Source organism: Pleurodeles waltl, chromosome 3_1 (assembly GCF_031143425.1).
Source record: "Pleurodeles waltl isolate 20211129_DDA chromosome 3_1, aPleWal1.hap1.20221129, whole genome shotgun sequence".
Classification (NCBI taxonomy): Eukaryota; Metazoa; Chordata; class Amphibia; order Caudata; family Salamandridae; genus Pleurodeles; species Pleurodeles waltl.
Genome location: NC_090440.1, coordinates 498,298,328 through 498,308,511, shown reverse-complemented (window position 1 = coordinate 498,308,511; position 10,184 = coordinate 498,298,328).

Sequence of the window (10,184 nt, the reverse complement as noted above, 5' to 3'; positions counted from 1 at the left end):
TCTGCAATTTATGGGTGGGGGCTATTTGTGGCCCTTCTGACCTTTACATTCAGCCCCCTGTCAACAGCAGTACTGGGCAACTACTGACTCAGCACAACACTGACATCAACCAGATTTCACATTATTAACAGGCAAACATGTATTTGAAGGTTACAGATAGTTAAAGGGAGGAAGTTACTAGGGTGTCCTTCACCACCTACCCTAGGATACCCTTTCATTTTAAGGAGCATCATGCATCATAAATACGATGTGGTCTCTTACAATTTACCTCAACATGTAGAACTGTTTCACCTTTGCACATCAGATCTTGTGAATGCTTTGCAGAACAAACTGGATAGGTATAATTCACTCCAAACACAACTGTGCTGGCATCAGTGTGTCCCTCATACACATCAATTACCATACATTGTGGGCCCTTGGATTTTGTTCTAAAATATAAATGTAACAGTCCTACAAATCAGTTCGTTCTACTCCTCTTCATAAGAGACAATATGAAGAAATAGTTAAGAACTATACTCACCATATATTTTGAGTCATCCTTTCATCAGGCAACATGTTATGAAGTGGTATACTGTTACTATTCATATGTGAGTATGTGGAGATGTGAGACAACAGTGTTCTAGCCATATATCACATACAGAGGACAGTTAGGTCACTTTTTAGGAGCATGACCATTTGGTAAAGTCATTATTAGGTATACTTACTAAGGTCTCGCATCCACCCAATGTGTGGTGCCTGACCAGATGTCACATCCATAGGTGTAGCAAAAATTCTGTGGGTAGTAGTTTTCTGGACAACGTCATAGGGCCTGTTAGAAATGGGGTCTTTGGTTGGCAGTCAGGTTACCCCCTGTCCAAGCAAGGATCCTCAGTGTGTGCGTCAAAAAAGGTTCGCAATGTGTCTATTTCTCACCCGCAAGTGAGACCGTGAGTCGTTTCTCCTTCTCCAGTCGGGTCGGCATGCGTTGTTTTTCCTCTCCACAGGTTAGTGATGCATCGATCAGGGCAAGCACTCAGGTCTGGGCAGGCGTTGTGTCATTTTTCCACGCCCAGCAAGGTTTGCGTCGAAAATCCTGCTGCACGATGTCACAAAACCGCACTATGTGGGTTGAGACATTATCAGCCTCCGTCAGTGGGTGTTGTGCATTGTTTCTCCAGCTGCATGCATTGATCTTCCAGCCATGATGCCGGTGGAGCGTCGATTTCTGCCACAAAGCCGGAGGCGCATTGTTTTTCAGCCACGTCTCGGAAGGTGCGTTGATATTTTCCCCGCACAGTAGTCTGCGCATGGATTTTCAGTCTTGGTCTGCCAGCTTCACCTGTCAAGGCCCCAGGAAGTGGATAGGGCACCACTGGGCAGGGCAGGAGTCTTAGCAGAGAGTCCAGGTGCTGGCAGGAGAAGTCTTTGATGGCCCTGAGACTTCCACAACAGGAGGCAAGCTCAGGACAAGCCCTTGGAGAGCAGCACGTCTCCTCAGCTCTTCAACTCTTCTCCAGGCAGAGGTTCCTCTTGATGTCCAGAAGTAATCTAAGGTCTGTGATTTTGGGTGCCCTTCTTATACCCATTTTGGCCTTTGAAGTAGACTTACTTCAAAGGAAAGCCTCTCTTGTTTGTGAAATCCGGCTTTGCCCAGGCCAGGCCCCAGACACACACTGGGGGTTGGAGACTGCATTATGTGAGGGCAGGAACAGCCCTTTCAGGTGTAAGTGACCACACCTCCCCTCCCTCGAAGCACAGATGGATCATCAGGATATGCAGGTTACACCTGAGCTCCCTTTGTGTCACTGTCTAGAGAGAGGTGCAAACAGCCCAACTGTCAAACTGACCTAGATAGGGAATCCACAAACAGGCAGAATCACAAAATGGTTTAAGCACGAAAATGCCCACTTTCTAAAAGTGGCATTTTCAAACACACTGGCCCTCATTATAAGATTGGCTGTAAAAACCGCCTAATGCCACGGCGACAGCCGCCAAAAGACCGTCGCCAAGGCTATCAGTCATCTGTCGTATTATGACCACAGCCGGATATCTGCCACAAGAAGGGTGCAAATCCGGCTGTGGCCATCCTGGCAGATGACAGTACGGTGGCGTTGCTACTACAAGAGAGATTCTAAGAAATAATATGGCCTGGTGGTGTTCTGCTGGCGGGCACTGCCGGCTGTAGCAGAACCCGGTCCTGTCTCTTGCCGGAAGACCCCCTGGATCCAGGTAAGTCGGGTCTCCGACAGGGGAGGGTGTTGCGGGTGTTGCATGTGTGTGTGGGGGTGTGTGCATGTATGTGTGTGCGTGAATGCAGGTGTGTGTTGAGTCTTGATTGTGTGTGTGCATGTATGGAAGTGTTAGTGCGTGTATGTCGGAAATCGTAATGTGTGTCTGGCTGTATGTTTAGAAGTGTGTGTGGATGTAGGTGTGATTGGATGTATGCATGCGTGTATGTATGTGTGAATGAGTGTGTGTATGTGTGTGTGTGTGTGTGTGTAAGGGGGCGTGGATGTAGGGGAGGGTGGGGGGGCTTGAAGAGGTAGAGGGAGGGGTGGGGGGTGTTCAGAGAGGTAGGGGGTGGAGGACCCCTATCAGTGACAGGGAAGGAATTCCCTGTCACTGATGGGTGTACTGGCATGGTTTTGCCACGAAAACCATGGTGGTAGCCAGGATCATAATCCCGGAGGTGGCACAATGGCGGCCGCCGGGCTGGAGATGGTTATCTCCAGCCTGGCAGCTGCTACTGCCATGGAGGTTTGGAGTGGTACATTGGCGGGTTGGCTTCTATGAGAGAGACAGGCCTTGCAACAGTGAAAACCGAATTTGACAGTATTTCACTGTCAGGACATAAAAAACATTAGTATATGTCCTACCTTAAACATGCACTGCACCATGCCCATTGGGCTACCTAGGGCCTACCTTAGGGGTGTTTTACATGTAAGAAAAGGGAAGGTTTAGGCCCGGCAAGTGGGTACACTTGCCAAGTCGAATTGGCAATTAAAATTTGTGCACACAGACACTGCAGTGGTAGGTCTGAGACATGTTTACAGGGCTACTAATGTGGGTGGCACAACCAGTGCTGCAGGCCCACTAGTAGCATTTGATTTACAGGCCCTGGGCACCTCTAGTGCACTGTACTAGGGACTTACCAGTAAATCAAATATGCCAATCATGGAAAGCCAATCACATACACATTTTACACACTTGCACTTTAGCACTGGATAGCAGTGGTAAACTGCCCAGAGTAACAAAAACAGCAAAAACAGAGTCCAGCACACATCAACAACCTGGGAAACAGAGGCAAAAAGTTAGGGGAATCCACACCAAAGATGCCAAGTCTAACAGGGCCTACAATGATATGTGTGTTTTCAGTTTACATTCTAGTTAACACATGTAATCAACAACATTATCTAGTTCAGTTCAAAGGTTTGGGACTGTTGATGGATTCTATGTAATATATCTATGGGTTGTGTGATCACAATGTAAGAGCTTGGACCCTCTCCGCCCATATTTATGTGCTAGTTTTTACTGCTAGTATGTGATGATGTGCCCCATGAGGTTATCTCTCTGCTGGGGCAGGGATCTCTGCTGCAGTGGGTTGCTGTATTCTGGATGTATGTGGCAATAAAAGGGAAAAGTCACCAGACATAACAAAACATGTTGAATATGTGCAACTTTTCATATATTTAAACACTTGCATTTACTTGCCAAAATTAATGGTAAGTGAATGAGGCACATTATCTATTGCCATTTACCAATGTAACACACCAGCAGTGACAGGCCACTACTTTGGACTGAGGAATTTGAAGTTGCCATTTCCACAACATAGGGTTCTAGGACTTATAGTGTAGTGCAGTCGACTAATTGAGACACATGAGGGTGTGACTCACAATGCAATTTACACATTTGTGGGTCAACATTCATAGGCATATCTATAGTGTGCTGCAGACACTTTTATTTAGTGTTACTGTTAGATTCATCACATATTACCTGCCATCACATTGAGATTATCACTCATAGACTGCCTATGGAGCAGGTGGGGGTGGGTGATATTAAGGACATTCCTCTCAAGTGGGGTGAGATTGATGCGGCCTCCAGCTGGTCCAGCAGAGAGAGCTGTACTCACTTCTGTCCTGCTGTACTTCTCCTTCACTAGCCTATTCTCATCCTGCCACTTCTTCACGAGTTCTGTGATTGTAGTGATATCCTTCCCCAGTGCAGTGACTGCCATAACCAAATGCTGTTATAAGGCTGACGTCTGTTCACTGCTGCTGTAGGGGGAGGCCATGCACTTTTTTGTAGTGCCTCACCATGAACTTGAGTATCATGGTGGTCTCCTCCTCAGTATAATTTTTCTTCCTTCTCAAAGGTAGCTATTGTCAGATTTTCCAGGCACAGAGCAGGCGGGTGCAGTGTTGGTGAAGAAAGACCAGAACCTTGAATGCATACTGCTCTTATTTGGTTTGTAGTACAGGTTTGCAGGTGGTATTAATTGTCTGTTGGTGTATAACAACAATTATCCACCCAGAGTGTTGATTCTCCTCCCAAAGTGTAGAAAATCAGGCCTGAGTGGAGACACAAAAATACGACTCGTAAATGCTGTCTGTGAATATGGAAATTCTAAGTTTATGTTCATGAATAAGGCTCATTGTCTGGACACAGCATCTTGCATCAGTGGGAGATCTAAGACCTGGGGCTCTTTCCGCGCTCTAAATAACAGAATGCCCTCTCCTGCTTTCTCAAAATAGCTATCCTACTTGCAATCCAATCAATTATATGTTTCTGGAAAGCAGCACTAACCCCCCTCCCATATCGTGGCATGGCGGCAGGCAGTGGTGAACTGGGAGGTATGCTGCTTCAACACAAACAAGGCGGGGACCTCCTTTAGTACCTTCCTTCACTGAGTTTGGACGTGTTTCTTGAAATTTAATGCAGCCATGCAAGTGATGCATCAGTGCAGTAGCACACACCTGAAAAGTTTTTCCTGGTGCTCACAACATACACTCACTCTGATATGACTCCTGCTATGTGCGTCGTACATGACCACCACCCCAACATTCCCTCTACTTAGAATCCATGACTCAAACACATGCTTCATTTACAGCATTCCTTCTTGCTTCAAACTATCATGCTTCCATAGAACACAAGGCTTCGAACCACCATGTTCGTGAATTATTCAGTCCCAGTGTGGCTCATCTAATGATTGTGTTTATTGTTTACTTTCCTAGTTTCAAAGGTCCTTGAATTTCTGTGTTTCCCTTTTTAATGTTTTGATTCTGGCACACTTCAATGCACACATGGCTGGCCAAAGGCATAAGCAAGACACATGAACACTGTTATATCCTTCCCTAGCCTCCACTCACCATTCACCAAAAGCATTGCTTCCTAAAAATATGATTAAAAAAGAGGGGGCATCAGTAACTGCTTCTGCGTTGTGTAGCAGCATGGTGTTTGGCTTACTCAGTATGTCTCAATGTGTTTATAAAATTCAATTCTAATTTAAATCCTCTAGAGAAAAAGGTGGATCAATGTCATTGTTGTCATATCATATATAGATATTCATAATATGATCATTAGGGAAGTACTGAAGTAACCTGTAGATTTTATTCAGATTACTTGGGGAAAAGATGGGGCCTAGCAGCTAGAACTGACCACCTTATAAACTGTGGACCAAGGTTTTAATCCTGATCTCAGAACTTCACTCTATATTATATCATTCTGGGAATATCGCTTAGGGCCTAATTATGAGTTTGGTGTGTGGCTGAGGCCGGCTGCCAAACTTGTTCCTCCATCAGGCCGCCTGTGTGGCCTGAACACTGCCAGCTCCATTAAGTGTTCACCTCAGGGCCTTAACATTGATCCCGGCTCCTAATGTGGTGTAATTCGGGCAGTGGCATGCACAACGGGGCTGTCCATGGGGGCCCTCCCGATGCCCCATTCCACCAGCCTTGGAAAGGTTCACGGATGGGGACCCGTAATCCCCCAGGGCAGAGATGCTTTCAGCGCTGCCCTGGCAGATTAGAACCACCTGGAACACCAGAACCGCCAGGCTGTAGGCTGGGTGCAGCCTGGCGGTGTCTGTGGTCGGACCATGGTGGCTCCCCACAGCCCTAATAGGGTGGTCGGACCGCTCGATCTGCGGCAGTCCGACCGCCATTGCGAGTGTGGCAATCTTGAGAGAGCCACACCCGTAATGAGTGTGCCTAAAAATATGAAATGTAATGAAGAAATTGTATTTTTGTAATCCCAACTTGATGTGCAGAGCACCTCCCTTTCCCCAAGCATTTTAGATCTCTCTGTTGCTTACTAGCTAGTGTGAGCTATATAAATATGAATACATTCATACATTAGTTAGGACCAAAGAGCTCTATTTGAGAACGTAACCTGTCATATTAGCAGCTCTGTAGCATCAAAGTCTCATGGGACTGAAGAGTTTTCCTACTGAGCTGACAAACTGTATAACTTGAGGTTCACCCTGAGGGTACCCTACCAGAAGAAGGTTACTTAAAGACTAGCAAGTGCATACACTAACTTCCAAATAGAAGGAACCGTATAAAGTCTTTTCTCTAGAAAACTGATGCCTTTCATGATCTTTGAACTAAATTACGACATTGGCTTTAACTTCTGCCTTACACTTCGCTTACCACCCCTCTCTCACTGGCTATGTCAGATGCCTCAACAAGCTACCAGAAGTTTGTATTGAGGGACCTTACATGATGTTTATGGATCTCACACCAAGTTTATGAGCTTGTAATGTCCCTTTCAGTTTGCAAGACTGGCTTTCTTGTTAATGATTCATTACTCTATTGAGTGGCAAAGAACAGCAGTTCAGGTGCTCATGATTTTATAGAATGTAGCTGAAAGTCATGTGTGGTTTTAATGGAATGCTTAGAAAGAGGATATTCTGTGTGAGAGGGTAGGCTGTTAGATTATGTGTCAGACATTCTATGAGATAAAGGAAGCTCTTCAAAAGCTATTTTTCTGAATGGGATACTGCTTCTACACCATGGTTAAATATAGGTCACATGAAGGAAAATTACAAAGGCAAGATACTATGTGCAAGATCATGGACAGTGTGAGGACTCCGACCTGAACTTTTTTCTTTAGACTGGTGGGCTGACATGAGTAGAATACGGTGCATAAAAACCCTCTACTTTGGAGCGGGTCAGAGATCTAAGGTAACCATTGCAATGGGTTCCCCCTCTGGACTTCTGACTCCAAAGTACTCTTTTTATATGATCACAATGTAAGATTGCTGGTGCAGGCTGGTAAATAATAGAAAGAGGTGGATGATTAGGCAAGAAAATGTTTTTTAAGAGATGTGGCATGAGGTCTATTTTAAATTAGTTATGGTAAGTAGGTGCATATTTACAAGAAAGTGGTGCATCGGTCCAGATGTGGCACTTTTCTTGTTTTGCCCCTGCCCCACCTAACAACACCATGGTTGCACCATATTGACAGTACAGTGCACCATGGTGGTCGTTAGGACAATGGTGTCAACATTGTTGACGCTATTGTGGCGCTTTGCTGCACTAGCATCAGAAATGTTCACGCTAGTGCAGCAAAGAACATGGAGGACCATTGATTAAACTGGTGCTTCATTTTAATGCCAGCTCTGAGCAGGCATTAAAAATGGCAGAGAAAATGGTGCAGAGAAAAGTTGTAAATTTCACTGTGCCATTTTTTCAGGCCTTCCTGCGTCGGAACACCCCCCTGTGCATACATTATGCCTGGCAAAGGCATAATGAGGCCCAAGGATCTACAAAGTGGCACAATGCAAGCATTGCGACACTTTGTAAATATGGCACCGGAGAAAGGCCTCCTTAATGCTGCCTTAGAATAAAAAAATAATGCTAGGGTGGAGCAAGGTGGCGCTATGAGCTTGTAAGTATGCCCCGTATTTCCATAGCAGGGACATAGCTGCAAGGCCAGTGGAGTGCTTTAAAGAGAACATTTTTGTGCCTGATTTAAAAAGATTTCCCCTAAAAGATATATAGTAGAATGATTTGAAGTTGGTGCAAATTATTAAGAGGTCTACTCCTACAGATGCTACTCATAACTATTTATTCACACAAATTACTCTATACAGGTTTTTGTATGGTTATTTTGCAGACAGAGAACTATCGAAGACCTTAAAACACAAAATAAGAAAATGACTCACTGTACTTTACTAAATTCATTTACCTCAGTGAAAAATGAATAGAAATCCAACAAAATGTTCAAGTTAAGTAATAATATGAGCAGGTAAATTGCCCAAAATATTCCAGAACAATGTTTTAAAAATATTATAGGAAATTAGTGTGGGATCCAAGGACACGGGAAATGGAAAATGTTTCCTAAACATAAGCATTGCGATGAAGACTACCTGGTTTATAAACCTGAGTCTCAGGTCGGGTTTGGCTGAGTAGGCAATGTCAATTGTTTCGGCTGGGTAGGCAAAGTCAATTGTTTTGGGGTAGGGCAACATAAATTAGATGAAGAAACATAAAAACAGAAGTAAATGCATAATTTTTCTGTCTATGTGTCAGGAAGTAACGCCTTGCATGGCCATGAATGTGTTATGGGAGAAAAGAATTAGTCAGATTTACTAATAAGTGGTGCAGCGCTGTGCTGTGCTAAAATTGGCAGCACCGTGATGCTTCACTTTAGAAATGCAGGGATGCACCGTATTTACTCGGATACGGTGCACCCCTGCGTTTCGCCCTGCACTGGTGCTAAATTGAGCTGCCTAGCGCCAATGCAGGCATCCTTGCACCATTGGGCACAGAGGTCTGTGCTGTGGGGTGTGGTTGTTTATGTGTGGGAAGGCGTCCCTTCCTACACATAAACAATCACTAATGGCGATTTGGCACTTCTGTGCCAAAGTGTAATTTTGAAATTATTGTTTATGTGCAGGAAGGGACTCTTTCCCACACATAAACAATAATTTCTGCCACTTAGCTCTTTCTATGCATGCTGCAGAATGCAGCACACATAAAAAAAGCAAAAACTGAGGAGGAATTAAAGTATTCCTCCTCGTTGCACCTTGTGCGCCTTGCTAATGCCACCCCTGTGGTGGTGTTAGAATTTAGCTCTGCCTCAGATTTCTGAAAACTCATAAACCTGAGGCAGCATCAAAATGCAATGGGTGTTGCTGTGGCACGCCCACAGCAACACCCATTTTACTCCGCTTCCTCGCAAAGGGCTGTGTGTGAAGGGGCTGTATTTACAAAGTGGCATTAAATTATCTATTACAAAGAATCAAAAGATGTTTGTTAGCCTTGCACAATATCCAAAAGTATGTAATATTTCTCATGTCTGTAAATAGGTATGATCTTATAGAAATCAATCACTGCCACTTCAAGTAACACACTTGTTCATTGCAAGAGTATTATCAGTCCGAATTGTTTTTGATTAATCAAATTTCTCTATATAAGAGTTTACATTGATACTCTTCACCTCAGTTATGTTTTGCCACTTCATAAACCTGTATGTATAACTGTGTCAGATTATGTCCAGCATCCATAAAATGTCTTAGCAAACTTGAAGTTTTATCTTTGATAAAAATGCATGATTTTTTATTTTACTCTTATATTTAAGATGTAACTTTGTCCCATAAAGTTCTTTACAAATGCAAATTTTAACAAATGAATTACAACCTTTTCACACTGGTAGCATAATGTTTAATGCAGATTCCTTTTCAGATTAACAACGATGGCCTCTGTTAGATACCATTGCACATTTAAACAAGGAATGTGCCCACATAGGGGTTAAATGTTGATTGTACCCTTTTTGGAGGAACAGCATCAGTACGCATTAAAAAACATCCAAATATTATATTCATGCATATATGCTATCAGTGTTTTTTCAAAGTTTAAATGTTTCATTTTGTAATTTTGACTGGTTACTTTCCACTCTATTGATTTTACCACTCTGATGATTGTATGGAAATTGTATATAATTTTAATCTTTTCATTGTTTGCTTCTTTTTGTGTTCGTCTTTGAATCTTCACCACTGTTTCTACAAACTTACTTGTAGATAGTCTCATTTTTGTAAATGTTCCATCATTTCTCTTTTTCTTTTTTTAACTATCTCTTCATTTGAATCAATCATCATTAATCTTATTTTTCATCCACCTAATTTAGAGAATTCTGGTAGATCAAAATGTGTCTCGAAAAGTAAGCTGTTCTGGTCATTTTCTTTTTTTTTAATGTCTGTAAAA